We start from the raw sequence: 22447 nt of genomic DNA on the forward strand, positions 1-22447 counted from the left end.
GGAAACTTTGAATCTCTCCTTCTATTTTGAATGACAGCCTTGCTGGATAAAGAATTCTTGGCTGTATATTTTTCTGATTCAGCACATTGAATATATCCTGCCACTCCTTTCTGGCCTGCCAAGTTTCTGTATATAGGTCTGCTGCAAACCTGATGTATCTTCCCTTGTAGGTTAAGGACTTTTTTTCCCTTGCTGCTTTCATGATTCTTTCCTTGCCTGATTATTTTGTGAATTTGACTATGATATGCCTTGTTGATGGTCGGTTTTTTGTTGAATCTAATGGGAGTCCTTTGTGCTTCCTGGATTTTGATGTCTGTGTCTTTCCCAGGTTTGGAAAGTTTTCTACTATGATTTGCTCACATAACCCTTCTACCCCCTTTTCTCTCTCTTCCTCTTCTGGGACCCCTATGATTCTGATGTTGTTCCTTTTTAATGAGTCACTGATTTCTCTAATTCTTTTGCTCTTCTAATTCTCTGCTCTTTTGCTTTAGTCTCCCTCTTTGTTTTTGCTTCATTATGCTCCATAAGTTTGTCCTCTATATTGCTGATTTGCAGTTCTGCCTGATCCATCCTTGCTGCCATGGTATGCATTTGAGATTACAGCTCAGTTATAGCATTTTTTATTTCATCCTGACTAGTTTTTACTTCTTTTATCTCCGCAGAGAGGGATTCTAACCTATTTTTGACCCCAGCTAGTATTCTTATTATCGTGATTCTAAATTCTGGTTCAGACATCTTGATTGTTTCTGTGTTGGTTAAGTCCCTGGCTGTCGTTTCTTCCTTCTCTTTTTGGGGGATGAATTCCTCCATTTCATCATTTTGAAGCCTGAAGCCTGCTTTGGACTCTGTGTCCCTCTCTTGCTCTGCTCCTCCTCTGCTCATACTCTCTTTCTCTCTCTCAAGAATAAATAAAACATAAAAAATTAAAAAAAAAATACAAACAACACACACACACACACACACACAAACCAAATAAATGATGCAGATTCTAGGTGTGTTTTGCTCTGGTTATTGAAAAGAGCTTGATAGATTAGAGAAAAAGGGGAAAAAAGGAAAACGTTTGAAAATTTGAGAAAATGAATACAATGAAATAGAATAAAATGAAATGATGGAAGTAAAATCGAATTTGAAAATCTTGCAAAAAAGTAAAATATGTAGTAGAAAAAGTAAAGAATAATATTTTGATAAAAATTGAAAATAAAAATAGATTTTTTCTCTTTCTGTATTCAAGAAAAAGAAAAGAAACAAAAAAGGGGAAAGAAAAAAAGAAAATTGAATACACGCACCAGCAAACAGACTGAAATACAATTGAAATTACATTGGTTTCCCCTGGAGGTCAAACTATGAAGCACTTTATAGCCTGTACACTAAGCAGGCGGAGAGATTTGTGGTGTTACTGAGGGGCCAGTTTGGCCTATTTGGGCGGGGCTTAGTGTAATGGCTCCATTCTCCACTAGATGGCGCTACTTAGCTTACTGGGGTGGAATGTTGTGGAGCTTGTAGGTGTGTACGCGCATGCGCAGGAGGGGTGAAAATGGTGTCGCATAACTACCCAGTATTTGTACTCTGCTCTCCCCAAGCAGCAATCACGCACCTGTCCTTTGTCTCTGGCTTCCGTCCACTCCTGCTTTTACACTGTCCGTGACCAAGCCGTCAGGTTGCCAGGCGGCGCCTCCCTCCTGAGTTTTATCTCGGATGCAGCTGTGTTTCCGACCCCTCGCTTCTGAGGTACCGTGGCTTTGACCTGCTCAGGTCCTCTACGGGAGGGTCTCATCCAGCAATGGCCGGGTGCCGGCCTCACTCGGAGATGTTCGAGGGACTGTGCTGCTGCCGGTGCCCAGGGACTGCGGCCGGGCGCCAGCCCGCCCCAGAAAAGTTCACACAATTGTGTGGCAGCAGCATTTCAGGGATTACGGAAAATCACAACACACATCTGGCACCAGGCTTCCCCCTTAACGACCTTGTTCCAGCACCAGCGAATGTGGCCGTTCTCTGGGGTCTGCTGGGACCGGGGGCCACACAGCCTCTACCGAATGTCCTTCCATCAGGGGAACCGATTCTCCCCGTGTGGCCCAAGAACTTCCTGGACCCCACTCTGCTCCTGTGGATTCGCCCTTCCTACCAGAGCACCTCCAGGTATCGAACTGCGGAGTTTCAGACTCTGCGCTCCCCATTTGTAGAGTCTTAATGGAATTTAAACCCTCTCCTTTCTCCCTTTTTAGTTCAGTCCCTGCAGCTGTTTCCACTTTTCCACTTTCTCTCCAGCTGCTTTTGGGGGAGGGTGCTTTCTCTGCGCCGCATACCTGCTGAGTTCTGTGGTTCAGGTTGTGCAGATTGTTGTGTTAATCCTCAAATCAGTTTTCTAGGTGTGCAGGATGGTTTAGTGTTGGTCTGGTTGTATTTCATGGATGTGAGATGCAAAAAAAAAAAAAAAAAACTTCCATGCTTCCCCCATCTTGGCTCCTCCAGAGATGTTGAGTTGTTTTCATTTTTACATTTTAACTTTGGGATTGTGGCCCTGTTCTCCACCGTGGCTCCCTCATGGTTCAAATGCACAGTCCTGTCCAACCAGCTGGTCTTCGCACAAACTCTCTTTCCTTCCAGTGAGAGGAGTTCCAGATTTCTAGGTGTATGCAGATAGAAATAGGTAAACCAGGGGCACCTGGGTGGCTCAGTAGGTTATGTGTCTGACTTCGGCTCAGGTCTGATCTCACAGTTTGTGGGTTCGAGCCCACATTGGGCTCTGTACTGACATCTTGGAGCCTGGAGCCTGCTTCAGATTCTGTGTCTCCCTCTCTCTGTCCCTTCCCCACTTGTACTTTCTCTCTCTTTCTCTCTCTCAAAAATAAACATTAAAAAATAAAAAAATAAAAAGAAATAGGTAAACCACAAGCACTCGGCTGAGTCATTAAATGTAGCTTGACCATGTTTAACGTGCAAGATGGAGTTTTATACCCCGTGGCCAACTTCGATCCTTGAGTCACTGGGTCCTTCTTCTGGATACCAGGTCCTTATTTATAAGCAGGTTATCTGCCCTTCTAGAGTCCATTTAGGCCCTCTTGAACATTTTCTCCTGTGTCTGTGGTCTCTGTTAAATTCCACCAAGGCCCTGTCCCCTAGCCCCTATCTCCCTCATCATTCCCTTTTTTCTTAGACTCTCTCACACAGAGCTATTCCCTTCAATTGTTGTTTTCCTGGTTGCCCATTGCAATGTGTTCTCTATGCTTCCTCATCCATTGTTCTAGATTTCCTTTCTAAGAAATTTCCTTTCTCTTCCTCCTTTTTTACTTCCCTCTGTCTTATCCATCAAGCCCCCCATGGTTCATCTCAGAATTGGCATTCTAGAGTTGCATATGTGTCATCACCGTGTGCATAAGATGGCTTTGGGTCAGCAACGGAGAATAGATACCCAGACTGTTGTCTGAAAGGGAGGTCGAAGACTCCTGGTGGGCATGTGTCCTAGGCTTTACTCTGTGGGGGGTGGGGCATCCCCAGGAGGAGGAGAGGGCATCAGGGGTCTCTAAACTGGCCAATGGCAGAGGCCCAGTTACCCAGGTTTAGGGGTGGGACTGTATATACCCTCTATTGAACCCAGAAATGTGATTAACCCTACATCCATCATGCTGGGTTTTGCTGACTTCCTATTCCTGGAGACGGTCCTGTCGGGAAATGGGGGGGTGTGGGAGGGGGGCAGAACTGTAACCAAAGTGGGATTGGAGACCTGTGGCTTTTTCTTTCGCTTTATCACCTTTCCAATTCCAGCCAAGAATGTGTCTTGATTCCAAAACACACTCCGCAACAATGTGTTAGGTCTATTCTGGTTTCTGCATTGATTCACAATGAATAAAAATTAAGTTGGTACTCAATTTTATGGACTCTTGTAAAAAAAAAAAATTTCTCCTCTTTGAGCTTTAACTAGATAGTGCCTGTGGGGGCCAAAGGCAACTTGTAATTAACATCTTAACTATTGCAGAGAGAGGAAACCTGACAATTGCCTAGCACGCCCACGTTGTAGCCTTCCCTTACCCTGCAACATGTCTCCAAGTTCCATCCTTTAGCACTCCCTTCAAGACTCATTTTTATTATAGAGCCTCTCCTGGCCATCAAGCCCTCACAAGTCTGACCTCCCAGCTGCATGCCAAAATATGACGCCCCCTGCCTTCGCTCCCATCCAGGGCTACCCAGTGTTAGTGATGACATTTCCGTGGATATGCTCTTTCTTGTTACTAGGTTCTCCAGATAATCTGTAACTTGAAGGTAGGAAAACTATCTCAAGGGGTTCTTACCAATCATATAACTTTCCTTCTATTTTAATGGGCTCCCAAGTATGAACGAAGGAGAGAAGTGAGAGAGGTAAAGCACTAAGTAGTGGTTACTCACATCCCTTACAGGCATGGAGGGAGCTGTCGTGTGGGGGAGATAATTCCCAAGTTTTAGTGATCCTCAGACTCACCGAATAGCTCTAGAAAGCGCAGATGCCCAGCGGTGTTGCCTCAGGGTCTCCCAGGGATTCTGATGCAGACCAGGATGGAAGAACAATTTTCCCTCCCCCCCACCCCCCAGGGCTTGCAAAACCAGCTCTAGAGACAGGAAGTGCCACAAGAATTTTTTTAAAACGTCCTTTTTTTTTTTTTTTTAAGAAAAAGAAGTTTCCAAATGAACATTGAAAAAAATACAAATGAAACACATTCTGAGAACATAGACACAGACACACACGTACCAATAAAAATTGTAACTAACAAGAATACTCGTAAATGTCAAATGCAAAATTGGCTGTTTAATTTGAGCTGGTAGGTTTAATTCATTTGTAATTAATCCTAGGTTTATCTTCATCTCTGGCCTGTTTGCTTTTGACCTTCCTACCTGTCTCCAGCTCTTTGTTGTTTATGTAGCTTTGCTCATTAATTTGGATTTTACAGTCCCTGGGCCAGGCTTTCTCACTCTGGGTTTTCAGGACTCTGTCCTGCCTTCCACCTGCTGTCTGAGCGCCTGTCTTGACTAACCTCTCGCACAGCTGCTTTAATCAGGGCATAAGAGGCAGAATTAAACATTTTAAATAGTCTCACAATTCCTTACACTTATTTAAAAATCCAAAGTATAAAGTAAACCAATACTGTATGGCTTATTCCGCCTCCCAATTGACTTAAAATATCCTTTAGATGTTGGAGACAAGATTAGAAAGCCATCCTCAGAAATGGAAAAAAAAAAAAAAAAAGAGGATGAGTTTAGAATACACATAACTAACCCACTCTGAGTTTGTCAATGTATTTGCAGTGAGTTTAGACCAATTTGAAAATCTCCTCAAGAAACAAGGATGTCTCCCACGTCTTCCCAAATTAAAATGTGATGTGAAGCAAAGTCGTGTAATTGATTGTAACATGTTTATGACGACGTTGTCAAGCAGGAATTTGGGTACTGTCCTGAGTCCAGATAAAGAGGAACCCCAAATAAAACTTTTTTTCTAGTATATGCACCTGCCATCCCATTTCCTTTGTAGTCATGTTCTTAGACTAGAGAAGGGATGTACTCAAATAGAGCCTAAGTTCCAGAGCAGGACAAGATTTCTAATAGAAAATTTCAAAATTCAGATTCTTTAAAAATTTTTTTTTAACATTTATTCATTTTTGAGAGACAGAAACAGAGCATGAGTAGGGAGGGGCAGAAAGAGGGGGAGACACAGAATCCAAAGCAGGCTCCAGGTTCTGGGCCATCAGCACAGAGCCTGGCATGGGGCTAGAACTCATGAACCATGAGATCATGACCTGAGCCAAAGTCAGACACCCAACCAACTGAGCCACCAGGTGCCCTTCAAAACTCAGATTCTATACTTGGCTTCTTAACCTGGCCCGGTGAGTTTTAATCGGTTGATATTTTGTCTCAGATTTCTCATTCCTTCCTAGTACTTTCTGTTCTGAGATTGGCCTTTGAAACTAGTTTCAATTTAAAAAGTCAAATTCCTAGAAACAGAGAGCCGTGTCGGGGTTGCCGGGGGGGGGGGGGGGGGGGCTGGGAGGTGGGGGAAACAGGGACAGGTTGTCCAAAGTGTGTAAACTTCCAGTTAGAAGGTGGATAAGTCCAGAGGATCTAAGACACAGCACGGTGTCTACGGTTAATAATATTGTGCTGTGTACCTGAAATTTGCTGTCAGTACATCTTCAGCATTCTCCCGAGGATAAGAGAAAAAAAGGAACTATGTGAGGTGGTGGATGTGTTAATTAACTTGATGGTAGAGATCATTTCACAATGTATACATATCAAATCATTGTGTTGCGCCCTTTAAATATATTACAACTTTATTTGTTAATGGCCCCTCAGGAAAGCTGGTAGCCTCGGAGATGGAGCTTCAGCATCTCCTAAGACCTTCAGCTCCTTTTGTCCTGTATCTCACTCACCATACAGAGACGCCCTCCTTGGAGACTCTTGACAAGAAGGCGGGGGGGGGGGGGGGGGGGGGGGGGGGGGGGAGGGAGGGGGTGAGCAGCTGTCACCTTCAGCCCCGGAAATGCAAACCTCTTGAGAGTTGAAAATGTCCTTGGGTCCCCAGAGCAGGGTATACAAGAAGAGCCCCATTTAGGAGCAGGTGTTGGTCACGCCTCAGCATGAACAGCCATCTATGGATCTTCTCTCTGCCACCAGTCATTAGACAGTTTACAGAGACTGAGGAACTTATATGTCTGATCAGAAAAAGAGAAGCCGAGGGGACACTGGCCAGCCAGATAATAAAATCACAGCAGGTGACATGTCTAAGGTCACACTGCTGGTAAACAGCAGAACGGAGCTTCCAACTTTGTCTGATTTTTGACCAGTTCGTTATACGATGTTCTGTGTCAGGCAGGGGAGAGAGGAGCTGACATTCGGGTTGTGACACTCCAGGAATTAGCGCTCTGGATGCTGGGCTTAGAGTGCCACGTCCTATCCAGGCCCCAAGGGATGCTGGGCTGATGTTGCTGAAACACTCCCTGTCTGGTCAGTTTGGGTCCAGGGACCAAGAAATCCTGCTGTCACCGCTGGAGGACAACAGTGCCTGGGGCCCATCTAGGAAGGACACAAGCTGGTGGCCTCATCATGTCTTCACTTGACTTTAACTTTGTACATAACAGCTGCCCCTTACGGACATGTAATTTGATTGATGGAAACCAGGGTTCAAAACCCCAAGGACAGTGCCAAACTGTCTACAAAGCGGGGGCTGATAGATGTCAGTTGGTGGAAGAGGAGGAGGTAGGCTAGGGGACTGGTCTTGAAGTTATTTTGTACATTAAGTCCTGGCTTCACATCACATGGTCTGTCTGGGGTAGCTTGAAGGTTGATGGAGATCTGAGGAGACGAAATTTCCTCCCTCAAGCCATTCTCTGATCTGACACTTCTGTTACCCGGAAGCGGCTGTTATGAATATGGGTGTAAGCTCAACTACAACCCTGTGTGTGCACTGTGAGGGCCTACTTGTGCCTTCAGCACTATAGAACAGCCAGAGTCCTGGTGCTTGCCTTCTGAGAAGCGGTTGCATGGCAAGCATGCCTGAAGTCTACCCAGCTGGAGAACCGAACAGGGGGAGCTTGGGAATCTGCACTCTGTGATGGGAGTGTGCTTAGTGATCAAGAGTGGATAAAATTCCATTAGAGGTAAATGTTGTCAGACAGCAGGCTGGAAAGATATATTTTAAGCTGAGAAATTACTTAATAAATTCAGACCAACACTCTGTGACATTTCCCACAAGACTTTAATGCTGTTTACAAATTCCAGAGAACACCCTGAGTCGTTTCTGGCATGGGCTTATGATTTATTTCAAAGGAAAATGGGACAGAGTGTGTGGGTTTGTGTTTAATGTGAAAAGGGATTTGGAGATGAAAAGTCAACTGGCATGAAAGATTGCAGGGCAAATGCAAAGTAGCAGAGCATGTGGGTGGCCTTGGAGCATGTAATGGGGTATTGAGAAAGGACGGGGCCTCTCACGATTCCGGCGCTAACTAAATAGTTCCATTCGCACAGGCCAATAACGCATTTAAAGAGGATGAGTTAGGAGGCAATGCTAGATCCAGGGTTTCTGAAGCACTTCAGTCCCAAAGACTTTCACATCAGGAACAGGCAGGGCTTTCCACCCCAAGGAGGGAGGCCAGTGAAGGTTCATTCTCCAGGGGAGTCAACATTGAGAGGACACACCCTTCATCTGCAGCAAGATGGACTTCAGTTAGACGAAAGGAAAGCATTCCTTAAGAATATGAGACCTTGGTCTAAGGTCACAAAAGGAGATCTGGGAGCAAAGTTGTCATGTCTGATACTCTGTTTCTTGGAAACAACGGGATGGATTAGGTGATCTTGTGGTTTGATCTCTGTGTGGTACATTGACCACAGGGGGGGTCAGGAAGGGGACATATCCGCAGTCAGCTATTGACTGCTGCATGGTCCGGAGGACAGTGGGTTCAAGAACTAGGGGATGAGGGAGGCAGCAGTGTGGGGTCAGACTGGCAGGGGAGAGGACAAAGTGAAGAAGGATCTTTTTCCCTTTCTGCCTCTCCCCTTCTCCCCAGGAAGCTCCCAGTCCCATTCATCTTGCTTGCCATGGAGTATGTGGTCTGAATGGGAAACGAGGACAGTGACATTCCCCATCTCTCTTGGAAAAAAAAAATGACATTCCATTTGGTTTTGGAAAATACACAATATTCCACTTATAAAATATTCAATCACTGTCATTAATCCTCCCGGCCGGGCTGGCCCTGCCCCACTTCTGCTTGAGCGGCAGACTTTGGCGGTAGCCACAGGCCCAGGAACCTCTCAGGTTTCCCTTGTGTGGAAAATATAATTAGAGGAGCGAGTGTCCTCTGTTCTTTTGAGTCTGAGCTTTCCAGAATAGGGGTCTGGGTCTGCCAGGGGCCTTCAGAACAATCTCTAGGTTTAAAGGCCGAGGGCCCCAGTTGACCATTGGCCTCTGGTGACTGGGCTGAAAATGTACAGAGAAGTTCTAGGCCTTGACAAGTTAATTCCTCTTAATGCAACCCAGGGCTCCAGCTCTGAAGGTTCTAGCCCACTCTCCAAAGCTCAGCTGCCATAATAGTTTGCCAATCCTCCCGTCCCGTGCTGGCCTGGCTCTTCTTTTTTCTTCTTTTTAAAGCTTCTCTCTCTCACCTTCATCGTCTCTCTCAGTCTTGTCTTTTCTTTTCTTTCTTTCTTTCTTTCTTTCTTTCTTTCTTTCTTTCTTATGTATGTATGTATGTATGTATGTATGTATGTATGTATGTATTTATTATCACGGAATCCCAAAATGTCAGAGCTGGAAGGGGCTTTGGGAACCACCTAGTCTAGTCCCTTTCTTTGGCAGGGCAGGAAACTTGGGCCCAGGAAGGGAAAGTTAGCAGAGGTTTTCCCCATAGCAGCAAAGCAACAACGGCCTCGGGGCCCGTGGGCTGGGAAGTGCTATTGACCTTGCTGCTCATGGCTAGGCTTCCTGAGGATTCTCCTGACCAGCTCACTCTCAGAGGATGAACTGAGGCCCGAAGGTGGGTGACAAGTGGCAGAGGGCCCATTCAGTTCTAGCTCCTGTGACAGTGTTTTCCGTGCAGCACTGTGATCTCTGCTAAAAGGTCTTCTTGCCCAACCCTCATTTCCCTGCCCAGACTCTCAGCTCTGTGCGTCATGATGCTTCTGATGCTTCCCGAATTCTCTTGGCTTCAGATCTTAGGCTGTCCAAGAATACATCCTCTAGGATCTACTCCAGGATCCTGCTGTCTACCTTGGGCTGAGGGCTCTGTGCTCCTGCCCCTCTCAATTCCTGGGACCACACCCTCCCCTCCCGCCACCCCACTTACTCTGCCTGTCTGAGCCACCGCTCAAACTCCGCCAGAGCTCCAGATTGACTTGGATTTGGCATTTGGTGAATGTTTCTCTCAATTTTGGGGGAGGGAGCTTCAAGCTTTAAAAAGTAGGAAGAAGGGGAGGCTATTCATCTCTGGGGGAAAGCCAGCTGCCAGATGAGGATGGCACTTCAATCCACCTGACTGGCCCCTGAGCCTAAACCCTGAGCCCAAGGGAAAACAATGGCAATTCTTGCTGCTGGAATGTTCCATTTGCTGCTGGAGAGACTGCCTGGCTCCTGATTGGGAGGAGTCCGTGGGTTACTGTCTTTAGCACTCAGCTATTGGCACCAGACCCCAGCCAAGTGTGGGGATATCTCTCTAGGAGCAGGCTAGTCAGATACCCTGATGCTCAGCTTCTCCCCACCCCTGCAATTCAGGGGTGGCAGGCCTGCCAAAGACCTCCAGAGACCACCCAGCTCCAGGGATTGGGGCCAGTCCAGAATCACAGAGTTGGGGAGGTTTTAGGAGTCATCAATTCCTTCCTTCATGTCTAGGATAAGGCAGGGAGGAGAGGTCACGCCCAAGTTCTGCAGTTGGTTGGTGACATAGCCAGAGCACAAATGAGGGCCCCTGCTTTCCAGGATATAAGGGGTCGTTGCCATCACCACCTCCATGGCTTTCCCAACGTCTCTGTGATGTCAAGGAGATCATTTCATTTTCCCAGGTGTGGGGAATCCTGTCCAGTGCTCCAAGACCAGACTTCTCAGCCCTACTTGGGTTGCAGTATTGCATGGGGGTGGGGGTGCTGCAGGTTTGGACTGTCCTTGACCTGAGCTCCAGACTAGCACTGCCACCACCTTTCTGTGTTAGCTCTGTCTCTTTCTGTATTTCAGAATCTCGGCTACCACAAGGGCATGAATAAGAAGCGGACAGGTAGTCTGTGGTGGCTGGAAATTACAAATTCTTTCAGTTATGAAAAGGAAAGCTGTATTTTGCACGCCTATAAAGTTGCTTGGGGATGAAGAAGGGAAGGGGGTGGTTTGGAGAGGAAAAGGGCCTGCCTCCAGATGCTCATGATTCGTCTGGTTCTGTTTGCCTTCTGTTCCTTTCAGCATTATGCTTCCACGATTCTAAAATGAAACATCCCGTTTCTAGCGGAGGAGCTGACTTAGTGACCCCAAACAAAAAACAAATAGTAGAAGCTGTTTGACTCTGCATTTGCACATTCCCCAGCCCAAGCTGAGGCTGGAAGAAAGTGGCCGGAACCCACAACCCACTTCGGTTTGTTCAACTGAAGGGGCCCACCTGCCTGCAGGCCTCCCTTGGGGCCTGGTCAGCCAGCCCCTAGAGAGTCACATGTAATTTTAAAACATTGCAACAGGAACAAAGCTAAAGCTAAATAAGCCAAGGGAGCCAGGCAGGACACAGCTTCTCTCCTAGCGCAAGAATCTGATTGCCTGCCCCTGGCTTTGTCCTCACACGGTGAACAGCTGCCCCTGAAAACATTCTCCCACCTCCAGGATATCCTTAAATGATGACGGGAACAGTTCACGTGATCCTGCTAACAAGGGCTTCTGGATTGATGGGATGAGGGCAGAGCCAGACCTTTTCCTTCTGGAAGCAGCCCTTGTCCTAACATTGGCTCTGGGCTTCCTGTGATGCCCGTTCATTAATGATTCAGGCCCCACTTTTTGCAGGGCATTAAAGTTCTCTCTCTCCTCTCTTCACTAGGGAGCAAAAACTGTGGCCCGATGCTGGAATTTAATACCCAGTAAAGCTTTCAGGTTCAAGAATAATAAGCCAGCACCATAAACAGCACACAAATCCCACAGCCAGCCAGCCATAGTTGCTGGCTGGGCCGGGGCCCGAGGGAGGTGGAGGAGAGGAGAGAAAGTGGGGCTCTGGACCTGTTTGGGGCTTTCTTGCTCTTTTCAGGGGTGCAGTGTGTGTGGGGGGGTGGCCTTGCCAGGCTCCTGGGAAGCAGCTTTCTTAGTTCCCAGAGAGTCTAGGAACAGCTGATTTGATCACTTCTCAGCAAGGCCAGATACCTCCCCAGGGCTGGTGGCCACAAGGCCAGGCCACAGAGGAGTTTGTTATTATTCCACTGACCCCAGTTTGAGGAGGAAGCAGCGTGGGTGCTTCTGGGCCTGGATGAACACTCCCACGGCCCACAAGGAGGCCAGAATCCCGTTTCCCTGGCTCCCTTGAGTCCGTAGTGTCTGCTCATTGCACTGTCTCTACAGTCTTGGCCATCCCTCTTGGCCCAGCCTGGGCCCTGCACAGTCTTTCTGCGGCCCCCCAGCCCAGTTTTCTGAAGTGCAGTCATAGTAAATTTCTATAACCAGTAATAATAACAGTGAGGAGGAAGTGCCAGCAACCGTGGTAAGAGCCACCATTCACGAAGCGCATACTTTGGGCCAGTGCGCTCTCTCCTGAATGCTCTTATGTATGAACTCAGTCTATCCTCACAGTGAACAGCCTTATGAGGTAGGTCCTAGCAGATTAGGACCTCTACCGAAGAAGTGGAGGCACTGTTCATTTTGGTTATGTCACGCATGGTAGTCTTTCTTACACTGAGCTCTCTCTGAGGGAATGGGTGTGTTACAGGTGCAGACAGTGAGTATTCAAGGCCCTTGCGTTCAAGGCTCTGCTAGGCAAGGGCTGACTAACCCTCCCTGCAGCAACGGGAGGTGGTCAGTGGTTCACCATTTTTCAGTTGAGTTCAGAGAGGTTAAGTAACTTGCTGAGCGATCTCGCGCCACACGGCTTATGAGTGCCACAGCTGGATGTAAAATACGGGTGTCCCATATCTTCTATAATCTGGTGGTTGAGCGCATAGTCCTGCCCCCACTTGCCAAGTGGGAGACCCGGGCCTTACCCTTCCTGCACGTCAGTCTCATTACCTGAGAAAAGGTGGGTAGAGTTACCTGCTTCTAAAGTTGTGGTAAGGATTGAATGAGATGGGTACACGTTAGGAGCTTAGGGCAGGGTCCTTGGCACACAGCAAGCACCCAATAGGTATTGGTTTTTATTATCACGGCTCGGTGCAATGCAAGGCAGCAAATTTTTAATGAGCACTTCTGATGTGACTCTGGACCAGACACTGTTATCAGGTGCTGCCCTGTGTTACTCCTCTTCTGCAGTCTCCACGGCACCTTGAAAAGGTATTAAACGTGGAGTAGCTGATCAGCTGATTTCTGCAATGTAGGTTGGGAGTGCGGTCCCCAAAGAGCTCTCTTCTGCCTGTCATTGTGAATGTCTCCATCTGTCAGTCTGTCTCTTCCTCTCTGCTGCACCTGATTTTGGAAGAACCAATGGCTGCATGATGGGTGTGCTGCAGGTTCTACATTAACTTTGGCCTGATTAGGTTACTTCCACCTTTTGTTGGCTTAGAGGATATCTCAGGTCCCTTGCATGTTTTGATTCCTAGCGAAGATGAGTGGCACGGGAAGAGAGACCTTGCAATGCTTCTGAACTTCCAGCACTTGGGTCTCAAATTTGGAACTTGGCTTCTATGTCACATCGCTTTCAGTCACGAAGTGGAATAAGTGGGTGTAAGAAACGATCCGTCGTGTGGGTCATCTCTGGATTCCTAACCATGGCTGTGCCCATGTCGGCTGCGCTCAGCATGCCTCCTTTCTTTTTGTAACCCCAGCCCGAGTCAAAGAAGGATTCTGTGAGTATGTCCACGTGTGTGAAGTAGCTACTTGGGGAAAAGTTTTGTTTCTAATGTTGGGCTTTAACAATTAGGAGGGAAAGGATTATTAGTTTGTTCAGAGCTTCTTATTTAAACTTTGCTGAAGTTGGCTAAATTTAGTAATTTGTTGGGCTGCTTCCTGGGACCCTGCTGTGTGTGTGTGTATCCGGTGGTGGTGGTGGAGGGAGCAGGCAGACCATACGCTTCGTCAGGTGAATGGAGAAGTGTAGCCTGGCTCAGTCCTGGAAGTTGGGTAGAAAAATCAGGGCCGAAAAGGACATTGCTGAGGTGAGAGGGAAGGAGTCATCTCTCTGTCTTGTGAAGGCATTCCAGGTCTTTCTTGGAAACTTGGGATAAACCGTATGACTTAATTTCTCCTCCAGCTCCCTTGGGAGTTACTGATTTTCAGTTCTCTTGGGGACACTTCTTACAGAGAAAAGATCTGTTCTTACTCTTTGAATCAGCTGCTACTAAAGCCTAGGTTGAAAAGGAAGTGGATGTACCTGGCCAAGAATCAGAGAAGAATGTAGGAGGAGAAAGGGAGGGGGGACCGTCTTCTTACTTCTCTCCGAGGGGAGGAGCAGTCCAGGGGCAGCTGGACCCTTTTCTGTCCTCAGCCTGGATTTGCACTCCTGTATACGCTAAAGAGTGCATTGAAAGGGAATGCTTTTAAGAGTTGTCTTGTACTTGCTATGAATGTGGTGATGAGCTGACAGGGCAAAGTCTCATAGCAGAAGTCTGTGTGAGGGAATGCTCTGATTGGGATCCTGATGTTCTCCTGTCAGATGCCTGGAGTCCACCTTGTCTCAGCAGGGCCTGGGCTATGAAGCTTCTTTTTCCTTTGTAGGGATTCTAAGGCTGCAGGAGGAAGTTAGATGGAAGATGGCAAAATCTGAGAGGTTTGCGACCAGGCAAAGGGAGCCTGGCCTGGAGCATCTGAAGCAGCAGACCTAGGGGGCACCTTCTGGGCCAACCAAATGGACAGTCAGCTCCAAGGCTAGGCTCCAGCACCCATCTTCTCTAGGAAACCTTCTAGAAGCCCTCAGCCTTGCTTCCCCCTCAGCCCCCCATGCCACCCCCATACATTGGTACATCCCCCAATCTCAGCCCTTACCATACTGTATGGAAATGTCTTGCTGACAGTTTGTCTCCCTATCTAGATGGAAGGATCTTTGAGGGACCGTGTCTTCCTTCTGTACTTCTGTGCCTGGCAGGTCTCAGGGGTGCAGTGAATGTTGCTTTAGTTAATCAAACAGAAAGCACCGACACATAGGGACACAGAGGGGCTGCTACTTCCCTCCCTTCTGCACATTGTCATAGTTGGCTTTGGACTCTGAGAATGAAGAAGATTGCTCACTTTGAAGATGGAAACTTTTCCAGGCCCTGCCAGCATCCACCCACCCTTCCCAGCACCCTCAGGCTCATGGCCTGTGCTCAGGGACCGGGGGCTTGCACGGTAGGCCTCACTGAGCTGAGCATACCTCCCATTCCATGTATACCTTCTAAAGCCGAGAGAGACAGGTAGGGGGATCATCCCCTCTGAGGTGCTGCCTGCACGACCCGTTCCCCTCCACTAGTATGCATCTCTGAGAGTTGGCTGTGGAGCCCCATTCTTCAGCATGCCCTCGTCTTATAAACCCCAGCTCAGAAGGGGTGAGGCAGAGCCACTCGGCTAGGAAATTATCCTTGCCTCCTGCCAAGGAAGGAAGGTGGGAGCAGGAGCTCTTTCTTGGGGGTGAATTATTTAATCACTCGCCTTTCCCCTTGAATCAACGCAACTAATGAACATCTTTGTCCTCTTCCTCCTTTCCCTCTGCCCTCCCCCTCTCCCATCAGCCTCTTATTCACATTCATTTCCTCTTCTTGCTTTTGCCTGCATCCTCCATGACTTTACCTAGGGAAGGCTGGTGCACATGGCAAGCCAGCGCGTCTTTTCCTCTGGTCCTCGTCTGCTCCCCACCCTAGCCTCTCCGCACTCCGGGGCACCGGCAGCCTGGACCGATCCCAGCTTCTGAGGACTGGAAATGCCGGTATCTGCGGGTGTCGCCTGAAGGAAAGGCCCCTCAGCTGTCTCTGAGTCAGAACAAGGAGGTGGCGCTAGGCGGAGGGAGAGGGGAACAGCAGAGTCATTTGTCATGACTAAATGGAAATTTATTGCTATAATCCCAGGGCTAGAGAGAAGCTACAGCAAGGCTGGCAAAGGGAACGGGAACTTTAACAATTGCTAGAAAACCCAGCTTCATCCTCCAATCAGTCTCTCGGGTAGTGGTTCTTATTTGCATGGTATGGTGGCACGGAGCCCCCGGCAGAGCCTGGGGACCCTGAGGCCACGTGGCACGAAGAACCGGGCTGCCCACCTCTTTGACAGCCCTGCAGGTTTCTGCTCTGGGCAGTTGCTGGCCAGGAGTCAAAGTGTGAGTTCTTCTGTCGGCCTCCTTCCCTTTCTGTCAGGCTGGGGCATACACTCCCGGGACACTGTGCCGAGACTTGAGGAACACTCCATCTCCACAAACCTGGTTTCCCAAGTGCCCAGCCCTTCCTTCGGCACTTGCGTGTGATGCAAGAGGATGGCGTGTCTTCACCTCTCAGCCTGCTTGTAACCCAGGAGAGCAGACCAGCACAGTGACTGGGGCGGGGAGGGGGGGAGGGGGTAGAAAACACAGGGGCTGTGCGTGGAGGATGCACAAACAGGGGTGTGGAGAAGAGAGAGCTCCGGGTGAGCTAGCAGTCAGTCGACTCCTGTTCCTTACCCATGTACAGCAATTTACAAAGGGCTTTTGTACAAGAACTCATCTGATTCTGGCGTTTTAGTTCTTCTGCCAACATTTCTGTTGCTGTGATCATTTCACCATTTTAAAGATTTATTTTTTTTGGTGTTTATTTATTTACTTTGAGAGAGAGAGAGAGTGCAAACATGAGTGTGGAAGAGTCAGAGAGAGAGAGAGAGAGAGGGATAGAGAGAATCCCAAGCAGGCACTGCATTCATTGTCAGTGCAGGAGCCCGATGTGGGGCTCGATCTCACAAACTGCGACATCATGACCTGAGCTGAAATCGAGAGTCAGACGCTCAACCACCTGAGCCACCCAAGTGCCCCTCATTTCACCATTTTAAAGGCTGAGAAACCTTAACCAAGGTTGAGAAACTTTATGCCATAAGTTGATCTGAACACAGTGTTCTATCTCTGTTCCTCTCATTACACTCTTGTCAAGGATTTAAAATATGGGAGACGAGGCTCAAGGTATGTAGGATTTAGCTTAGTGGAGAGTAAAAGAAATGAAAATTCAAGGAGGAGAAAGAGTGCCAGCAGGATGTACACTTGGCACATGGCAGAGGCTTAAGAGTGTTACATGAATGAATAAATATACAAATGAATTCCAGAATGCCCCACAACCTGGAACAGTGAGGAGATGGGGGGGGGGGTGCAGTAGAGTCATTTGTCATGGCTAACTAGAAATCTATTGCCACCATGCCAGGACCAGAGAAAGGCTTCGCTAATGTGTAATACATGGGCTACAGAACAGTGAGGGAGAAGGGTGAATGAGTTAGGGGGTGGCTAGATTATGGAGGCCTCGGGATATAGGCAGAGGAGTTTGGGTTGATGTGAGAGGCCCAGAGAAAGCCACTGAGGGTCTGGAACAAGGGCATCTTCTCTGAAGGCAGGAGAGTGGTGCCTGTCTCTGTGTATTCCATGCCTAGCAACGTGGCCTACGCAAGGGTGCAGCAGCACGGAGGGCAGAGTACCGCACTGATTCAGAAGATGACGGTTTGGGGCCTAGATCTGTAGCTTCTGGACCTCGGGCAGTTTTAATAACCTCTCCAAACTTCAGCTTCCCTACTCCTTCAGAGCTCAGCTGAGATGTTACTTCCCTGACACTCTGATTAAGCTAGGCCCTCTGTCATCTATTTTCATGGCACCCTCTATTTGTCCCTCATGGCACTTGTCACAGTTGTAATTAGTTGTCTAATATCTGTGGGTCTGGGAGGACAGGGGCTGTACCTGTCATGTTCGGTGTTGAATCCCTAGCTCTGAGCATGGAGCTGGGCATGGTTCTTAAGAAATATTGGCTTAATGAATGAATGGATTTGTCAAATGGGCATAGTAATATTAACTCACAGAGCAATCAGGGGGGTGAGAGGTCGTCTCGTAAATTCTTTGCAAAGCAGTAGATAAATGGGAGAGATTATTGTCATTGGGACCCGGATAAAGACCATGCTGAGAGTCAGGGTGGGGTGGGGGGTGGTGCAGGGACAAGCTCCGTTATCAGTCATCCAGGGTGATGTGAGGGGGACAAGGATTGAGGATGTCAGGGATATATGGAAGAAAGACAAAGCACAGTGCTCAGCTCTCCACATATAGAATGGAGAGAAAACAATTCTTACAGTTTCCAGACAGAAAGATTGAGGGAATGAAAAGTGTCCTCGGGGGCAATGGCGAGAAGGGCAAGGAGAGCCCCCTTTCTCCACGACTCTGTTGGCCTCCCACACCCACTCTCCAGAGTTTTGTCTCTTTGCTCCTCTCTGTCTCCCCCTCCTGCACTGTCTCTGGTTTTTTACAGTTCTTGGCTTGGGTGTTTCATTGTCTTGCTTTACATTTTTAGTCTTTGACCCCTCCCTGCCTCTGACCCACCCTGCCCCTTCCATTCCCATCTAACTTTTCTTCCTCTGCTTCTTTCCTCTGTCTTTAGATCCCTTTGACCCTCCCGGTCCTCACTTCCTCTCTCTACTTCGTGCTTTCCTCTTTGGATGTTTCTCTCTTCTCACCACCCTGTCCTGCCAGCTGTCTCCTGCTGCAGGTTTCCTGGAGGCTTACTGGGACCTGCAGGTGGGTCAACATCAATGCTGCAGATTTCTCCCAGCTCTTCTCTCAACCCTAACACCTGTCCCCCGATTCAGTCTGCCCTCAGTTCTTCCTGCCTGAATTCAGAGACCAAGCAGACCCTCGCTGATTAGAGAAGGACCCTCTCCCCCTGTGGGATGCAGACCCAGGACTGACAGTTTTTCAGCCTCTTTTATATCCCTTTCTGTATTTTCCTTTGTCCAAATGGAGCAAGCCTGAGGATTTCCCTCCCCTGGGATTTGGCCCCCACTTCCCCACCTACAATGCCCTGTGTCCCCTTAGCTGCTCTGCCTGGCTCTGGCCTCCCTCCCTTCTCCTAACCTGATAATGAGGCAAATATCTCACTGTCTCTTTGTGCCTTAGTTTAATGCCCTGTACATTTGTCTTCAAATCAGAATGCCTGTCTAGAAAACTATCAGGGGACATGGACCCAGCTGGTGTCACTATCTTTCAGTCTAGCCCAGTGTTATACAAGAGTAGGCTCTTCATAAACACTTTTTGATACTAATGTTCCTGATGTTGCTGATGAAGGTGGTGATAAGTGAGATGAGTCCTGGCAATGTTTCTGGAACCATGCCTGGCACATAATAGGTATTCAATAACCATTAGTAGACTCTTAATCTGAATGATAACGTTAATTGCTTTTCCAGACTCCTTTTTTGAATGCAAATAATAGAGGCAGACTCAGAGGAGTTTAAGGTAGAAGGAGACTCATGGGGTGTAGATGAGCCTAGACCCAAGGGCGAGACATACATCTAGGCTGCATTGGAGTTGGGAGGAAGGAACTAGAAAGTTGTCAAGGTTGTCTAGCTATGTGGTCTTGTCTCTCTCCCTGTGGGACTACTTTGTTCTTCTCTTCCTGTGAGATAAGTTTGCTCTTCTGTGCACATGGCAGGATATGGCCATCCTGTCCTGGTGTTCATCATCTCTCTAAGCTCCATAGCCACCACCTGTGTTCGAGTTCTTCATGCCCATATTTGTAGAAGAGAGATGTGATTGGCCCCGCTGAGATTAAGCCCTTCTGGCCCCTTACCTGTGGATGGGAGCAGGATCATGTTCCACAAATAGGCACAGAACTGCTGCTTCCAGAGTGATAGAAGCGATTCTTTTTTTTTTTTAATTTTTTTTCAACGTTTTTTATTTATTTTTGGGACAGAGAGAGACAGAGCATGAGTGGGGGAGGGGCAGAGAGAGAGGGAGACACAGAATCAGAAACAGCCTCCAAGCTCTGAGCCATCAGCCCAGAGCCCGACGCGGGGCTCGAACCCACGGACTGCGAGATCGTGACCTGGCTGAAGTCGGACGCTTAACCGACTGCGCCACCCAGGCGCCCCGAAGCGATTCTTAAAAGGATGGTATATGGTGGTGGTGGTGGTGGGGACACGGCAGATATACAACAGGAAGTGCCTCTTAAATGAAACAGACTGGAAAGAATGAAGTCCGTCAGATCTGAGAGACCCATGTCGGTCAACCTGCCTTCACAGCCCATTACCTTGGACTTGTGCAGCTCAGCTGGGGGCCACTCCAGGAAGCTGGGCTCCCAAATCAGTGCTGGACTCAGCTCATCCGGTGTGAGGAAGGCAGCACCAGAGAACACCTGGATGTTTCACCCTGGCAGGACCTTTAGGTCCAGGTCCGCTCTGTCGGCCCTCCACTCATTTCCCGTCTGCTCCCAGGAAGGGAGATTTATAAAGCCAGCCAAGCCTGAGTGGCAGCCCCTTCACAGAAGCTGATTATATAGGCAAAAGTTCTTCAGCTCCTGGAGAAGATAAAGAGAAGCCTCTTCCCACAGTGGCTGCAGCGATGGATGGGTTTGCCCTTCTGCAAATGATTACTTTGGTTCAGATAAGGAGCCCAAGTGGCTGGCAAACCAGCAGATTCCTATAATCTCTTTCCTAAGATTTGAGCTTAAACAACCTCAGTCGCCCTCCCCATCACCCCCCACCTCTTGCAATATCTACTTTGTGATCTCCTCTGAGAAGAAACAAATGTCTGGGCTTCTTGGAAGGTGCTGGTGCTCTGGAAGCAGTGGATGCTGGGAAAAAGCGAAGTCCACCTAGGAATGGAGTACTGTGGTTAAGAATTCAGGCCTGGAGTACACAGAATAAGGTTTACATCCTGGTGGATTACTCAATAAAGTATTTTTATGATTATTTTTAAAATTAATTTTTCATGAGCAACCTAAGAACCGTGTGGATTTCTTTACATTTATTTTATGGCCTGGTTTTGTTTTTCTGTTGCATTATATTTTGAGGGAACATCATAATCTTTTTAGTGCCTTGGAGGTTTAAATTCTGGATCCTTTATTTATTAAATGTTACCTGGGTCAAATAAGTAAGATGGACTAATTATATGCCAATCTCATGGGGTTATTCTAGGATAAAATAGGATAATCATATGAGCCCCTAGCCCAGCTCCTGGCACATAATGAGCACCATCTAAATTGTAGCTATTATGTGGTGTGTGTGTGTGTGTGTGTGTGTGTGTGTGTGTGTGTGTGTGTAATATCACTCAGCCATTAAAAAAGAATGAAATCTTGTCATTTATAATGGCATGGATGGAGCTAGAGAGTATAATGCTAAGCGAAATAAGTCAAAGACAAATATCATATGATTTCACACATATGTGCAATTTAAGAAACAAAACAAACAAGCAAAGGGAAAGAGAAGATATAAACAAAGAAACAGACTCTGAACTATAGAGAACAAACGGGTGGTTACCAGAGGGGAGGAGGTGGGGGGATGGGTTAAATATGTGATGGGGATTGAGGAGGGCACTTCTGATAAGAACCAGGTGTTGTATGGAAGTGGTGAATCATTATATTGTGCACTTGAAACTAGTGTTGCACCATATATTAACTAACTGGAATTTAAATAAAACTTAAAAACAATAAACATAAATTGTAATTATTGTTGTTTTATAAGGTGACCATTAACTCTCAGAAGAGAAATGCTTTTAAAAAAATGGGCCCAGGGGCACCTGGGTGGCTCAGTCTGGTGACCATCTGACTCTTGATTTCGGCTCAGGTCATGATCCCAGAGTCATGGGATCGCATCCCAAGTCTGGCCCCGTGTTGAGCATGGAGCCTGCTTGAGATTCTCTGTCTCTGTCTCTGTCTCTGTCTCTGTCTCTCTCCCCCTTCCCTGCTTCCCATGGTCTCTCTCTCTAAAATAAATTAAAATAAAAAAATATATGTATATATGGGTGTGAAGTTGGCAGACAGCTACATCCTGACGAGAATTATTCTGTGAGTGTGACCAGTGAGGCCCGTGCCCCAGTCTCATCCTAAAGAATTGTCACTTGGGGGCGCCTGGGTGGCGCAGTCGGTTAAGCGTCCGACTTCAGCCAGGTCACGATCTTGCGGTCCGTGAGTTCGAGCCCCGCGTCGGGCTCTGGGCTGATGGCTCAGAGCCTGGAGCCTGTTTCCGATTCTGTGTCTCCCTCTCTCTCTGCCCTTCCCCCGTTCATGCTCTGTCTCTCTCTGTCCCAAAAATAAATAAACGTTGAAAAAAAAATTAAAAAAAAAAAAAAAAGAATTGTCACTTGGTGGGAAGAACCTGAGATTTGGGGTGGGGTCAGGGTGGGGCAGCAGAAGCAGGAAGGGGGTGGGCCATCCTCCTTTTTATTTTATTTCTTTTTATTTATTATACATCCTGCCGAAGTATTTTCCCAATACTTCAACATCTAGAAAAGTATGCTAAAAATCAAGTGCTAACCTCTTATATCCCCCTTGGATTGAACCTTTCCTATTCAATTTCTCTTATCGTTTTTGGATTCAGATGGTGGATGTCATTGTATCCATTCCCCTGTGGTCCTCTGGCCCTGGCCTGAGATTTAGGAATCTCTTTCTTGGAGTTGGAATTTCCTCCCTCATTCATCATCATTTGGTTCTTATTTTACACTGTCAAGGAAGTTATTTTTCAAATCTCCCCTAAGGACGTGGCTTCTTTCTGAGTCTCCCGAGATTATGGGGTATTAGGAAACGTTCCAGATTCTTTGCTACCTCTTGGTAAAAGAATTGTTTGGTTGATTCATTCATCCATCTACTCATTCATTCACTCGTTCATTCATTCAATTATTCTTGAGCATTTAAATGACTGGGCTCTGTGTTCGGCAATGGGCAT

The sequence above is a fragment of the Prionailurus viverrinus genome, chromosome C1 (genome assembly GCF_022837055.1).
Source record: "Prionailurus viverrinus isolate Anna chromosome C1, UM_Priviv_1.0, whole genome shotgun sequence".
Taxonomy (NCBI): Eukaryota; Metazoa; Chordata; class Mammalia; order Carnivora; family Felidae; genus Prionailurus; species Prionailurus viverrinus.